Raw genomic sequence first — 17,262 nt, 5'->3', positions numbered from 1 at the left:
CGGCCGATGGCATCATCAGATAATAAGTATCTCACTGATGCGTACTCTCCTCTAAGTGACTTCAACATATTACTCAGACACATTGCTTTTACGCCCATATAATTCTAATTTTGGGACTTCCTTATGTTCAGAGAATCAATTATGTCTGTCTAATGTCATATTTGAACCACGGTACCTGCAACCTTCACCTACACATCAGATGGGAGTGACATCAGTTCGACTTAGAGGACAGGTAATTAGCCCAGTGCCCTAGAAATGTGTTGCTTAGGCTTTAAACCAGTGTTTGAGTGAGAACATCGTGGTAAAACCCATTGTCACCCCCTCTTACTTTTATATTGAGGACTTAAAAGCAGAACGATCTTGCAGTTGTCGTGTTTTCCTGTAGATATGGGAAAACGAAAATGTGAAAGTTGACCGTCGGTGGAACATTGGCTGGACAGAACTTGAACAAAAGTTTACAATACGGGACTAATATATACTTGAATACTATAATTACATTCATATTACACCTGAAAACAGGTGGGGTGATCAGAGCGTGCAAGACCTTCAATATAAACTGTTTTTTTGTTCAGGTAATTGTGTGAGGTAACTGCATGAAAAAACTCTGAAAAACAAAAGTATCAACATGATCAAAATTGCAATGGGTGACCATATGTTATACTGACTGACAAATGTCCCGTTGCGCTTCAAAACTACGTGCCATCAAAAACACGTGTCCCTGATTTCATGTGCGGGTCATGTAGCATCTCACATTCCCAACACAACCATCATCAATGGTACAAAGGTCCTATACCAACCTCCGCACACTAGCGCCCCGAATACTAGTAGCTCACCAATAACCGGACGGTAGACAACGTCTCATACAACATAATGTCAGTGACACATAGTTCATTACATAACCCACACTCTCACAGAGGCAGCCTCTGTGTGTCTACCACCGTCTGTGTGTTATCTGTATCTGTTCCGGTAATGCCTCAATTATAGAATTCATAACATCCCTATGGATAGTCCATAGGGTCCAAATGAGGTAATTGAATGATCATGTGCACTAGGTCCCAAACAACCGCGACTGCAGGAAGTGTCAGTGAGCCAGGGCACCGTGACATTCACAAAATGCAGAATGGGTATTGTAGGCATCAGCAGTAATGAACACTATAGTTTATAAATACGTGTGAAAAGAGGCGTATGTCACACTATGATAAAGAAACCTATCTGATATCATCCATCAACTTTGACCAGTAATAGTAAAGATTGCACCACTTTGTAGAATCCCATCCGGGATTAGAATCACCAGTCGCAGAATCAGGCAACCAATCGCCAGCACAGAGAAGTGAGCGACTTAGTGCACTCAGCCCACCAGTATTATAGACTTTCAATATAGATTTCTACAAGGTATTATTTACACAAAACAGGAATTGGTCAAAATGAAAAAAATTGACAACAGCTTGTGTTGTTTTTGCAAAGATGTAAATGAGAGTGTGTTTTATTTGTACTGGGCATGTCAGGAGACTCAAACATTTTGGATAAACCTACAAATTTGGCTTAACAATTATTATCCACATCCATTTAAATTATCAAAAAACATGATTTGGTTTGGTACTCAACATGAAAATAGATTACTAAATCACATCATCACATATTCACTTATGCAGTATTAAAAATATACTTCCAAATCTAACTTTCTATATAAAAACTCTAAAAGAAATATTCTTTGTGGAAAAACATATATCAGCAAAAAAAAATTTTAACAAATAATTTCCATCATAAATGGAGCCTTCTCTCCCCAGTACTTAGATGACTCAAAATGTATTGACTTGTACCTGACATTATCTGTACATTATCTATTTAATGAATTATGCATGTTTATAAATATATTAATACAGAAATATCTCACCAGTACATTATCTAGTTAATGAATTATGCATGTTTATAAATATATTAATACAAAAATATCTCACCTGTACATCATGTAGCCATATTACTTTAAGCCGTACGTATCACCGCTTGGTATATCTGCAATATTGTAATCTTGGGAACCAATAAAAAGAACCAAAAAAAACTTCAACAGTATTGTAGTGATGACTACGGTAATAAAGATAACATTCAGCTGAAACGAGAGCTTGGATAGCTGGTGGATGGTGGCAACTAACTAAATACAATCCATAGACTTTACCAATCAGCGATATAGGCCCAATTGTCTGATCTTTATACCGGTATCTGCTGACAGTGGTTTACCTATCAACACATATAATGAATTCACAACAGTTCACGTTACTAGACCTAAATGCCACACAGAATGGGAAGTGTCAGTCTCAAAATGTCTTGATGTTCGGTTCACCAAGATTGGGAACACCAAATTCAGTTCGTTTTGTTTGTTCTTTGCGAACAAACTGAAGCAGCATTCTTATTGAGAACACTATCTGCTTGATGTTTACAGGTAGATTAGAAACACTAAACCCGGCAGGGAGTCTGCAATGTGGACTGTTTTGGCCTGGCAGTTATCAGCGAGGCTTACCCGGCTTACACAGACATTAACGCACTGTTGGTCGATGTTAATACATTAACAGAACTGACACTCAGGGATTTTGGGAGAGAGTTTTATCGTTGAAGGTCGAATGTCGAGCATGTGGGAATCTCGGACATTGTTGATGTGTTAGTATTACATAGTAAAGGTGACAGTAGAAATGCTTCATTACCAGTCTTGTTTCTAGTGTCTAGTGTCTGAACGGTACATGTACTTGTCTGTACAATATTCGACATCAGCTAATGTGCCAACAATGCTTAATTTGTATAGGATTTATGGGCCTTGGTATGAAACAAAATGTAAATAATCACACTGTGAGTTGAGTTTAACGGCGATTCTATATTAGCTCTATGAAAGAGTAAAGTTCGAACTCCACCATGCCTTGTTCGAAAGTTCGAACTCCACCATGCCTCGTTCGAAAGTTCGAACTGCACCATGCCTCGTTCGAAAGTTCGAACTCCACCATGCCTCGTTCGAAAGTTCGAACTCCACCATGCCTTACACGTGGGTGAAACCAAACAAAAAGCACAGGCAAGTACTGGCGAGTCTCCACCTTAGGCACCTGATGTGCCTAAGAGAACTAACTAATAGATAGATAGATAGATAGATAGATAGATAGATAGATAGAGACAATACAAAGAAAACATGGATATATATATATAGATATAGATAGATAGATAGAGACACTACAAAGAAAACATGGATATATATATAGAGAGAGATAGATAGATAGATAGATAGATAATAGATAGAAAGAGGCACTACAAAGAAAGCATGGTTAACAATGTTTAGCAATGTTGGGGAAATCGAATCACTGGGAGATAAGATATAGAGAATACTACACGAGGTCTCATCACATACAAATTATACGAAACGAGTGTCCTTCCTATGGTATCTGACCGAGCGAAACATAGGAAGGTCACGAGTTTCGTATAAATCGTATGTAATGAGACCGAGTGTGGTATTTTATTTATTACCCACGTCTTACATGCATTAAATTGACAGAATAGCGTATTTTTGTTATTTTTTGGTTTCAAACCGAAACCGGTTTCATAAAGAGGTAGAGGAAGAGTTTTGTACTGTAGTACAATATTTTTATGACGTCACACTGTTATGACATCACTGCCTTGGTAACCAACGCCACGATGCATGTCAGTTGTCATCGCCTCGTACAGCCTCCTACAGTAAACTACTCCGTAGCACCCCTTTTCTTGGTTTCCAGTTGCTTCATTCGGCTAACATCACTGGTGGAAACATTGCGTTTATGTTTTTTCGAAGGATATATTGTCTCAGTTCGACTCACAATTAAACAGCGACACGGCAACGTTCGCAATGTTTACATTCCCACAATGCATTTAAGTTGTAGAATGAATGAATTCACGTGTTTGTTATGAATGAAAAAATAGTTACGTCAGAATGTGACCTAATTGAGAGGTCATCGGTTATCCAATCAAATCGTTAGAATCTCAGGTCAAGTCGATAAAACACAGGTCAACGCGATACGACACTCGTGTGACGTACGAGATTAGTATGCAACTACCAATACGTTGACCTCGTGGGTAATAAACAGGAATATGAGGCAAGTGATGCACTAAAACAGCATGGTAATAGATCTGATTATATATAGAATACAAACACGAGTTGACATCCATAAATCTTGCTTTACATATGCATTCCACTTCTAAATGTCCTTCAAAGATTTAAGTGCGATTGAATATCCGTGCCTAAAGCTCCACGCGGCAGAGTTTCAAATATCTAATTAGGGAGCACACAAACCAGTGATTGATATTGTGATGTGTGATTAGCGACCACCTGATCCGTTACGCCACGTCGTACGACCATCATAGTTTGCTCCGGATCAGTTCTAACCTTGACTCCCCGTAAAGGCATTTGAGGTATGTGAGAAAGTGTCTGTGACCACATTGCAGGGATTGAAATACACATTTTACATGCAGTGAAGCTGAAATGTCCAGCCACTTAATAATGCCTTTACTCCTCAATGAACAGGAACATTATACCCGTCAAGATACGGGTTAGAGTTGATCTTCAGTAACCCATGCTTGGCGAGGCGACTAACGGGATCGGGTGGTCAGTCTCGCTGACTTGGTTCACACATGTCATCGTATCCCAGTTGGGTAGATAGATGCTCATGCTCTTGATCACTGGACTTTAGGAAAACTGCCTTAACCTTTTTCATGCCAATGTTCCCATATGGGAACATGTTATTAAAGGCTTTATAACTTTTTTTATGCGTGAAGATACATTAATGTTTTTGGACCATATGGATCTTAAGATAATTGCCAATGTTCTAACATTTCAAGATTATACTTTGAATTTCTTTTAAGTATTGTCGAGGGTCCCAAAACGTTCTATACAAAAATGACAAATATAACTGCATTATTTTACAACTTTTTCAAATGTCCTTATAAACAACTGATGTAGGTATAACATAGCAAAATAAATTGTATCATGGTAGAAGGAATCAAGGTCATAATTTATATTTGATATATGGGAACTTTGGCAGGATCATCGTTAAAATCAATATATTCACATAAACTGCATTAATAGATAAGAAAAACAACGAATGATCTGTTCAATTCTTATTCCTTATGATATATCTTGTGCTTTTGGATAAAGCCAATGAATTTATTTATGTTATTGAATTTTCTGTCCCTTTTGACAGCAATGTGATTGACAAGATTCAGGAAAAGCATGCTAAATATGCGGACCTCGCCTTTGAAAAGTCTCGCTTTCATCCCAACAAAGTACACTGCCGTCAGGCTCCCCATTGTTCTCGGTCCCCGTGGTTTGGTACTCAGGTTCTCCACCGGGAACACAGCCCTCCTGACACTATGGGTAATGCTGAAGGCTGCAGTGTTGGGGAGTCTACGTTTTCTCCGGAAAGGTCTTGGTGGGTTCGACTAGGCAGTGTTTCCTGGGAGAGTCCCGTTCGCTGTCTGGGCTGCGTGTAGAGAGGGCAAGGGCCCTGAGCTGATGAAGAGCCTTATCAGCCTGACTGTGCCAGGATCACCCGAACCCTTTCTGCTGCATACTATTTTTAATCTGTAAAACATAATAATAATATATTTCTGTAGCGACTAACTTCCATCCATACAGGTGGGGCTTTGTACAGGAGATATAAGAAAAAGTCGTCCAGAATAGCTAGTCAAAGGCTTGCTTGAAGATGTATGTATTTAAGAGTCTTTAAGTGAGGTTTGTCAGAGACTGTCCTTATAGAAAGAGGTAGATCGTTCCACAATACAGGAGCTGAGGCAGAGAAGTCTCGATCACCAATTGATGATTTCGTGATTGGGACTGACAGGCGAAGATGGTTGACAGAACGGAAAGTATTGGTTGGTTTGTATATGCTGACAATGCTTCTGAGATGGTGACACAATGATTCGTCATAGACACAGTTTTGGTCAAGATGAAGTATCTTGTACTGAATCCTGAAATTCATGGGCAGCCGGTGGAGTGCCTTCAGGATAGGTGTTATCTCAGTTGTGCACTTTACAACACGGCTTGCTGCTGCATTCTGGATTCGCAGTAAGTTTGTGATCAGAGATAAAGAAATATGGAAGACAAAGGGAGTTATAATAATCCACTCGTGATGTGATGAGAGTCTGCATAAGAAGTTTTGTTGTTTCATGGCCAAGAAGATGTCGGATTTTACTGATGTTGTGAATGTAGAAGAAAGAGGTTTTGCTTAAGTTCTTAACATTTTTGTCAAGGAACATGTTGGATTGAAATATGATTCCAAGATTTCTTGCAGATGGAGTGGTTCTGACATTGCTGTTGCCAATGTTAAGTGACAGACCTGCAGGCACTTTCAAAAGCTGCTGTTTACAATCAAGTAGTAGAAATTCTGTTTTACTGTCATTTAATTTGAGAAAATTCACAGTCATCTAACCTCGCTCACACAGGCTTCAATGTGACTGATTCCAGTAGCGGTTTCAGATGGCTCTATAGATATGTAGATCCGATTGTTGTCAGCATAAAGATGAAACATCAAACCGGGTTTCCTGATTATATCACCTATTGCTGCGTTTTAACAAGGTCCATACAAATGCTCGTTTGGCTGATGCTAAATATTTATTGACATTATTCCTGGCAGTTTTGAAGAGCTGGTGATGAATATCCAATTTTGATCGACGCCATTGTTTTTCAGCTGTTTCTGCTTGCGGATGCTATCGATATACCAGCCACAGTGAGGACGAATGACTTCAGATAAGCATGCTTATCCAATATTCGTGATAAGCAAGTAGTTAACATATCAGTCTTATCATCAACTCCACAAGAATCAGAGATTTAGAAGATTCGATGTCATTAGAAAACTTCTAATGTCTATACTTCAAGACTTCCTGCAGCTACTTTCTTTCCTCACTTGCTTAGGTATAGTGAGTTTGACAGAGCACTGAATAAGTGAATGATCAGATACCCGTTTGTCACTAACATCAACGACATCCAGAATATCACAACTATCCTTGGTTATGACTAGTTCTGGTGTATGACCTGATCGACGAGTTGGACCAGACACGCACTGTAGGAGATTGAAAGATGCTAGCATGTCACAGAAAGATTTAGCAAGGGTGTCAGACACAGAATTAACATGGATATTGAAATCCCCTATTAGAACTAGATGACGGCAGTGTTGACAAGGCCGGGCTAACATTCAGGAAAACTTGCCACATGATTTTGGTCGCTGAAATTTTGCGAAGAAAATCCATTACAGCTGCGTTCGTGGAGGTAGCAATCAATAACAATCTACTGTAAGTTATATACCACCTCATCACCACGTGTACGATCAGGATTACAACATCCAAAGCCCCAGTGAAGCGTTCAAAATGTAATATGCTGGGCACAAAGAGCACATTTCCAAATTTAACGCCTAAGTGACAAACATAACGTCAGATGCAATTCCCTAATTTGAAATGCACCTGGATATTCTGGATCTTAGCATGATCACAGCTGATTGATTGCACCCATGTGAGGAAACAGACCATACACTGATTATAAAATTGTTAAAGACAGCACACTCCAGGCAACGAATGACTTTGGAAAGTACTGTACGGCCAATGAAACTTTCACAACCTGGCGAAGTTACAACATGTAATTACTGCTTCAATATAATAATGGCCATGTGACGAGGTCAAGCGTTGCGTTATGTCTGCGATTGAATGCATCGATAGTTCTCCATACAAGGCGGGATTACATGCTATAGGATATTCTGATAAAGACACTATGCCTCAAGCAGCTATACAATATCTGTTTCCATTTCTTTGGATATGGCCGTGTCGTTTTATCACTTCAGCATGAACCATGCAGTGTTTGATAGACAACCGTAATCATTTACTTTGACCCATGTTTCAAAATATATCTGTTGCAACACCAGGCCCATGTGGTTAAAGATACACAAAGTGGACTGATATGCAGTTGACACCGATGTGACAATGCATATTCTATCGTCGAACTGGTTTGTATTTGGAAGTGACCGTACATGTAGCATACACTGCTTAAAATGGAGTCTAATACCATGAACAATAAACATTTGGCTTCTTACACACATGAAACAAAACTAGATTGCTGATCAACATTTCAAATATGTCAAATTTGATGTGTCGGCGATATGACTTGAACATTGTACCCTAAGGAGGCAACTCTTCCCCTGTCATCTGAACTGAACTTAAGAGACCACCTACGTGGTGTAGTGGTTAGAGCGTCCGCCCGGAGAGTGGAAGGTCGCCGGTTCGATCCCAGGCCGCGTCATACCAAACGACGTTATAAATAATGAAAATACGGTACTTGTTGGTCCCTGCCTGGCGCTCGGCATTAATGGGTATAACAAGGACTCGTCGGCTATAATCTGAGTCAGTATAATCTGTCTGAGTGGGGCATTCATGTTTAACTGCATCATGGCATCGCAGTGAGCTCGCACTATAAAACCAGCTTAAATCTGGGCTAGTAAAAGTAGCCACACACATGCACGTAGTCATAAGAGCGAAATATTCTTACATGTAAGTACAACGTAAAAGCCCATTTCACCTCACCTCACCTGAACTGAAGAAATAGTGAAATGCTGAACATCCACATTGATAACAAGTATGTGACATTTGGGGACAGGGCATGTAGACAAGAAAGCATCAAGAGGGCGGTTATTATGCTCCTGACATTGCTCATTTGATTTTTCATGCGTGTGAATCAGTAAGAGAATTTGTTTAAGCGGGAACAACTTCGTATAATCGTGTTCATAGTTAGATCTGAGCTTGAGGAATCAGAGTGACAAAGTACCCAACCTCTCAGAGTATATGACATTGTATGGCAAAAGGAATGACTTCAATTTTACAGTCGTCAACTTTTCCTTTATGTTAAGCAATATTCCTACAAGTCAAGCCTTTGGTTTTTAGGATTGCAGCATTCAAGGCATGATTGAATACTTCAATAACTGTTTTGTAGATATGTGTAGGACATTTAATATTTCGAAATATCAGAGACGAAATATAATTTCCTCTTTTCATTTTAACTATATTTTTGTGTGTGTTGTTTTTTAAAATGTTTTTGGGGCAGAAAGTGGTCACCCGTATCACCTAGTATCATAGCTACATTTACATTTTCTAAATGGCATTGTGTATTTCATATTTCCACATGCACAAGAAATTTGTACTAAAAGCAGATTCGATCTTAGCCTCCGACTTTATCATGGGGATGAATACACAATGGCATTAAGAAAGTGTTCAAATGTAACACGTTATATTTGGGATTACACTTTCTCAGTAGAGTACAGATTCTAGTACTATTGTTGGCTTGAGTAACACACCCTCAGAGTTAGGCACCGAAACGCAAGCACACAAAGTCATCCTTCTAACCCACTCAGTCACCGAGGCTTACACAAAGTCCGTGGTCTAGACTACCACTTGTCTGACTTCCATTTTGTGGAAGCCACGGTGGCTGGCACATAGAGGTGGCTATCTGCAACTACTGTTGTTACGGACAGCACATATCAGTGATGCACTGGAACGACTGCTGTTACGGACAACACATATCAGTGGAACACTGGAACCAATTCTGAGTCTTCGACTCATATGAGCAGAAGACTGCAATGACTGGTTTGTGGTGTTTGTTGTCTGATTTGATTCTTTGGGTGAGGGCATCATGAACAATAGCCTGAATTTCTTGTCTCCACAATTTCTGACGTCTACATTTGTTTTCTGCCTATGTCCTTTATATGGGCCTTCTGGATTTTGTCTGTAACTTGCAGTCTGTGAGGGTGTGTGCCTGACCATCCAAGTGAACCAACTTGTTCCTTGAACGCTTTAGATGAAGAATGCTGCGTTTGTGGAGCCCCAATATGATGACAATGTCTTGCAAAAGTACAAATAGAATTTGTCTTTTTCATAGCGATTTCCCTGGTGGCAAGAAGTTGAAGGTGATCTACATGTGTATGCTAAGGAGTAAGTGGTTTGGGGATATGGGGGGATTCAGGATGATAACCTTCTGCCTTGTTAAGAAAACGACTGAAATGTATTGTTATGTTTTGTTATATGATGTCCGTCCTGTAATGGTCTGTTATGTCGTAAAAAAATATGCACCACGAGGGATGGCTGAAAGGTTCTGAGCTCTGATCTATTTACCCACGATGTAGGAATTTTGTTTTAATAATAATCCTCTCCAAATCCACATACCGAAACTATACTGGCGTGCCTTGATTCCACTGGTGTAGAATGCTTCCTCCTGGTGGATAGATCATTAATTTATCTACATTTGCTAATGACTGTTATAAAGTTGCTTCGTGAACTGAGAGTGGGGTGGAAATCTGACGGTGACAATTTTGATGAATACAGAGCATGTTGATAGAGCTGAAAGCCACAGACATGCAACGAGGCAATAACAACAACATATTAATGTGTACATGAATGGATGTAATTACCTACGCACCTGTCTATCTGTATGTACCTGCCTACCTGTGTGTGTGTAATACACCTGCTGAAAGGGAATCTAAATAATGAATTTCAGAAAGGGTGAAAACAAATGGAATTCTATTTGCCACAGAAACACACTGATAAATACGTCACAGGCATCTCCAGATCTTCCATAGCGTTGATCATGTTGCTAGATAGAGAGGCATCACCCACACAGCAACAGTCCAGACAGAGGTATCAAACAGTCCGTGCGCTTGAGCCTAGATTTAAGCTGTGTGCGTGTGGTACATAGTGATCACCAACTCTGTGAAGCACCTCAAATACCAAACTGATACAGTGAGACAGAGTAGTGGAGCTTAGCACAGTTCCACGAAAGTGATCTCCGACGTTTTAGTCACTTAACTACTAATGTGCGAGATCCCCTTCCTGTCTGTTGTCAACCGTCGGCTGAAAACCGCAAAATGTCGGGTTATCATGCGATACATATACACAGGAAAACCTTGGTAATATGACAAAAAATTGCACACGTGGTGATTGCACTTCGATTAACAAAATGTTCTATACGTTTGGATTTCAGATTGGAGTTCATGACAACGTGCACTTACTATTTCCTTTGAATGATTGAGTGACATTGTGAATCGACAGCATCAGTCGTTGATCATATGAGGGGCCATGCACTGGCTTGTCCTTCTCTAGATGTGATCATTGACATGGTATAACTAGAATAGCTCTGCATATTACAACTCGTCACACTAATATGCTTCACTATATTAGCTGTCGATCCTAGTTAGGATATACTGTGTTATCTGTTTAGTCTGGACACCCTTTAGTCCAGAAACCTGTTAGTTCGATGATCTCGAGTGAAACATCCATATTATTACACGCAACAATAACTATTCCGATAAATATACAGTAACTACAAAAAGACGATTGTTTAATTCCAACTTAATTCGGTCTCACTAGGAAATGATGGATGAAGAACAGAAATTATTTTTTCGCTTTAAGGTTATTCAATTTAAGAGTGCTTATACCAAACATAAATGAAGTCCTTTGAAAACTGCACGGCGTAGTTATTGATTTTCAAGCCCTACTACTTTCTGAGCCGTCAACATTGATATACCTTCAGGACAGATGAACCTCATTTCCCTCTCCGAAAGAAACTTAGGAGATGTCTCAATGTTAAAATATCATCATCATAAAGTATAGTTAACAGAAGAAACTAAGAGGCAATATTTTCTGTCGTTGGACCCAACACAGCCTCTGGGCAAACAGTTTAGGATTATGTTCAAATTGACGCAGTAAAAATACATGTATTGTTGCACTGACGATCACCTCGTAAACAAGAATAGAAACTCAGTAGATTCCCCGAAGGACCGATAATAAAATAAACCCGTTTTTTTACAACATAATACGTTTCCTAAACACACGGTGCAATGAAACTTCAGGCTTTTAAATTATATACGTTTCAACGCGGACGTCGAAGTAGACAACATCCGCTTGGGAAGTCCTGTTACCACGCAACCATCCATGACAAAGTGCATCGTTTACACTTTGATAAGATATTGTATTTTAAAAAATCGAACGGGTTATTTATTTGTTGCCTTAAAGGTAACTTAAAACTTAGGCTTTTTAACGTTTAATACTGCATAAACGACAGAAATAGAGGAGTCAGTAAATAATTTTGGAACATTTTCACAGTGAAGGTCTCCCATTGCACACTTGGCGTGACGTCCTATCAGTGCTATCAAAATGTAACTGAGTGTTATATGTCAATTTATTATTATCGTTCTATCATCGCTTGGGCTGAAGTTCAGTACTCAGTTCCAGTTTTCCATGTTTCGGACATACCACGTGATTCAGAGAAAGTTTTATTATAGAGCATCTCATTTCGTAACTAAATCATAATGCGTTGGTCTGTGTAATATGCTAATGCTTGGAAGAGAAAGAGTGAGTGATTTTACTGTACTTTCAGCAATATTAGATCAATATGACGTCGGGGACACCAGCAATGTGCTGCACACATTGTACCCACGTGGGAAATCGAATCCGGGTCTTCGTCGCAACGAGCCAACACTTTAACCACTAGGCTACCCAACGGCCCTGCAAGTCAAAGAGCATCGAATACTGATTCCAGTTCAGATCAAAGGTCAATATTATTTTAATCTTTAGCCAATTCTTCATGGAACATTTCTCGATGGTTGCAGGTAATCAGATACTCTCCCCTATGTATATCATTAAATACATTTATTTTGGTTGTTAGCTGCCCCTTTCCTGAATCGATGTTCCCACAATAATTTAGCTATTTGTGGGTGGGGCCGATCCTGAAAAACAGATTTTGCGACCTGTCCTGTGTACCTACTGAAACTTGGTATGATCACTGGACGTCGTCGCTCAGGTACCCCCACACGGTGCCATTGAAGGATGTGTCTTAACTCCCTTGTGAGACGTATGGTAGAACCTAAGTGACCCCTGATTCCATGCTGTTGACTATAGTAAGTCTGGTGTGCACAGGGCCAATAGACTTTACAGATTGTCTCCACTGCATTTCTGATATCGAAGTTGTTATGCGTAGTGTCCTGTAGGAATGGCAAATAACTGAAGGAAGACGTGTCTGAACAATTCCTGCCTGTGCTTGTCAGATATGTACACCTGTTTTATAGAGGGCTCTCGGGAAACAAGCGCAGTGACACTATCTACTCTGATGAACAGGCGGTAAGTCTATTTATTTAATAACTGCGCCAATAAGATAAGTAACGTTCCAGTCTGTATATAGATACACGTTCCCCGAGCATCTTAATGTAATCGTCCAGCTTGGAGGATGTTGTGTGTAACCACTAACATGCCTCACGTTGTATCTTCAAGGTCAACAAGCGCGTCTTGGCGTCCTACGTGAGGGTCTCTTTGGCTTTTAGTTGTTTTTTTTTAATAAAGTTTGTTTGTCAAACTGCACCTTCTGCACCTTAATCACATGGATTTATATATCTATCTTAGACTTGTCAGCAACATTCTTCATAGCTAGCAGTCGCTTTGTTCAGTATCAACTACACGCAGTTCAGCGTATCCAATCATTCACCCCAAGCACTAGCCTTATATAATTACTTTTTACATTGCTCTTTACCACTGCAACATGATTCACAATTTATTAATTTGTTGTAAGTACACCCTGGTGTCATTTTACACATCCGAGGTGAATTCAGCGATGGCATTGGGAAGTGATCAGTATCCAGAACCTATTTTAGTTCTTGACTGTCGATGATGTTGTTTTTTTGCTCTGATGGATGTCACCTGAAGTCGTGTCAGAGTCTTTCGTCCATGATGAATACTTCCCATTTCTGTGTTACTTACTGTTTGCAGCGTCTTGTTCAGTGGTCATTAGGTATTCAGTTCAGTGGTATATCTCAAGCCAAAGGACACTATTGAGGCTGCTCAGAAGCAAAGAATAACTGGCAGCTCTTCAGAGAGCATACTTTCCTCCTCCATATAGACAGATCTAAGCCAACGCTTGTTCTGGGTTGTCCACAGCATTTGCAGGATATAGCGATGATGCAGAATACCAACAGAGTCTTATGAGTAATAACAATTAAGTGTTTTAGGCATGATCGTGTCATGACGTGTTTCAACTTTATCTTCAGGGAGTGATTACGGTTACAAATTATACTGTGACGTAACTTCATTACGATGTCACATTGTAACGTTCACAACACTGCACGATGCAGCGTTGCCATGACGTCACATCAGCGGCTTACAACGACAGTGGTAAATACAATGTTCAAATACATGTTTTCGTTAATAGGTTCACATGTATTTGGCAAGTGAATTGTCCATTCATGGTAATTTTGAAAGTGGGTACACATTAAATATGATCACTGACGTTGGGAAGTGTGTTTGTCTGTTAACATGTGAGATAAATCTAAGTAAATTTTCTCATTCTTGGGTGCATCGTAATTTGGGCTGGGACAAATGTGCATCACCGATGTCATATATTGAAAATTTAAATCTGGTGAATTATTAAACACATTTCGTTCTTTTAATGGAACATAAATGTGTAATGACTTGCCCTCAGTATTCATATATGCTTCTCCTTGTCATTGTCTCAATAACAGTCACGAATTCGCCAACTTTGGAAGAATATTACTTAAACTCTGATATAGTGTATGTTCGCTACCTACTTTTAGTTTTACTACACTCGGTAACAAGTGTTGCTGTCTGTTCCAGAAACTGCATTGTGACAGGCATCTGTGGCCGTCAGAAGAGTGAAGGACCCCCATCCCAAAATACAACCATCACAAGATTTACAATTGAGAGACATCTTTGTGTTACATCAACATCCACATAGATTCGCATTCGTATGTATGTACATGTAGGTCATATGACTCGAGTAAACATGGATTGACCGCCCCTATCTGGCCTACAAATCATCATCTGCGGACAGTCGAAACGCAATTTTCTTTCAGACAGACTTAAACCGATATACGCTACCTACTTTTTCAGTGTTAAATCATCCAATTTTCTATGTCCGGAAACAGTTCCTGGGAACATCAACGGGTCAATAATGGTAAAATAGTCAGATACATAATATTTTGTTGTATTAATATACATATAACAGTGGTTCATTGTGTACGTCTGTGCATGTTACAGTATTAACAGTGCCGCACCGCCTATATTCTTCATGAATTAAACGCATATGACCTAATATGTATTGATTTGTTAAATAACTATTCCTACGCTAGCTACCTCTCATGTCTGTTGTGTCCTCCCGTAGTGGGGGCGGTGGGGTAGCCTAATGGTTAAAGCGTTGGCTCGTCACGCCGAAGACCCGGGTTCGAATCCCCACATGGGTACAATGTGTGAAGCCCATTTCTGGTGTCCCCCGCCGTGATGTTGCTGGAATATTGCTAAAAGCGGCGTAAAACCAAACTCAGTCAGTCCTCCCGTAGTGTCCAGAAAAAAACGGTTAAATTTTTTTGAGAATCTTTAAGACTTAATCGCCTTTACATATTTCACTTCTATTATGAGAGCAATGTCCTCGTGATGAGCGCTGGGTAATTTTAATAGTTCCTCCCCCGTATGGACCATGGGTAGAGTTTGACAATAGCACCCCATTAGTGGTCCATAAAGGTGTGACCAAATTGGGCAACCTGCTTCACTCGAAAAAAATCCACATTTACAAGCTTGGAAATGTCCTGGAAAGATGATGTTTCCAAGACATTTCCAATTTTGGAAAGATGATGTTTCCAAAAATTTTCAATTTTGGAAATATGAGATTTCCAATTTTGGAAATATCCGCAAGGGGAGATAACTTTTATGGCATGTAATACACTCAGTCAGTGGGTCTGGTACACTGTTATATAGTCCATATAGCGTAGGTGTATGGAATTTGTATTCATACGAACATTGAGAGGGGAAAAAAATTAAACATATTTGCGCTTTTGTGGATAACAACTAAAACATACACTTGAAACTGACTTTTGAAAATGCTCGCCATACTAGCGGTAAATAGAACAGTCAATATCAATTTTTGACATATAGAACAAGAAGAATGCAGATGAGTGAAGTTAAACTTATATATAGAATTGGTTCCTAGTTGGTCGCATAGGACGGCGAATAGTAAACACTTACTCTAAACATAATCCCAACTTTAAAAAATGTATCACTTTACGCGTGAGACGCAGTTGCATTGATATCAAGCACAAAGGGATAATATGAAAATATGGCTTATTCCTGCAGTTTTCATGAATAAATATGTCACATGCAAGATACATTATGCATATCAACAATAAGAACTCTAGCAGATCAAAAGATTCGTGAAATAGTTCAGTCTTTTTCCTTGGGAAAAAGGAGAAATTGAAAGAAGAATTTCCAAAAATTTCCAAACCTTGGAAACATCATCTTTCCAATTTTGGAATTTTTTTGAAATATGATATTTCCAAATTGGAATTTTTTGGAAATCACCACTTTTTTTTCTTGTGCTTGCCGTGGGTTGCGCCCCTGTTTACGCTGGAGGACGGGATTCAGGTAGTTGAGGGCGTTGGTTCGAGTAATAGAGTTCTTTTGAACAATACACCTCTTCCATCCTTACTTCCCCAAGACGGGTGGTAGAACGGGCCCGGTTCTGTCAATGCTGGTCATGCTAAACCCTATGCTATGCTACTTCCATATGAGTTTTCACAAAATCTGTTGATGTTTTTTCAGTCTTGGCAAAAAAATCCATAATTGTTCGTTTGATTTATAACACTTGTATTAAAACACCTGTCAGCGAAGCACAGTATAACGACAATTAAACTAGTTTTAGTTCACTGAAAAAATGTTAAATCATTTCCAAACAACACATGCACAATATAACATCAGGCTATAGATCGCCAGCAGGGGTCGTTACTTTTAACACATCGGCTGAAGGACAATACTATCAAATCACTATGTAGCGATGAGCCATTGGTCCCTAAGGTGAAGCAGACAGACCTTGTTATGGAAACAATTTGAGGCATTATGACATATATTCTAACGATTATTCTGGTTAATGGTATCAACATTATTTAATTACTTTCTATCAAATATTTGTCTTGGCTTTCACTTTTACCAGCTGTTTGTGGGAAGTGGGGAAGTAAAGGCAGGATTTATGGAACTCTACATTGGAAACAATCCGATTTATAACTCTGGTAATACGAAAACAAGAACTACATGCATTCGTTTTATGATTATAAACAATTTATATATGTATATTGCTGAATAACCAGCGCATAAATGTCGAGTGATTGTTTGATATGAAGTTCAATAGTCAAATACCAGCGCCAGTTTGTAACATATGTTATATTTGGGATTACA

At 39.3% G+C, this 17,262-nt stretch overlaps 1 long non-coding RNA gene across 1 annotated transcript; it reads right to left on the bottom strand.

The window, feature by feature from the left end:
• Positions 1–6,418: 6,418 nt before the first annotated feature.
• LOC124258678 lies at positions 6,419–14,220 on the bottom strand. The gene is made up of 3 exons (XR_006893647.1): positions 14,150–14,220; positions 13,131–13,133; positions 6,419–6,429 (listed from the first exon to the last, which is right to left on the bottom strand). It is a non-coding gene; the product is annotated as an uncharacterized LOC124258678 (long non-coding RNA).
• Between the last annotated feature and the right edge of the window lie 3,042 nt (positions 14,221–17,262).

The sequence above is a fragment of the Haliotis rubra genome, unplaced genomic scaffold, assembly GCF_003918875.1.
Source record: "Haliotis rubra isolate DU_JTF1 unplaced genomic scaffold, ASM391887v1 Scf7, whole genome shotgun sequence".
In the NCBI taxonomy this organism is placed as follows: domain Eukaryota; kingdom Metazoa; phylum Mollusca; class Gastropoda; order Lepetellida; family Haliotidae; genus Haliotis; species Haliotis rubra.
The sequence above is the reverse complement of the archived record's forward strand: the minus strand, read 5'-3'. Positions and strand labels throughout refer to the sequence as shown.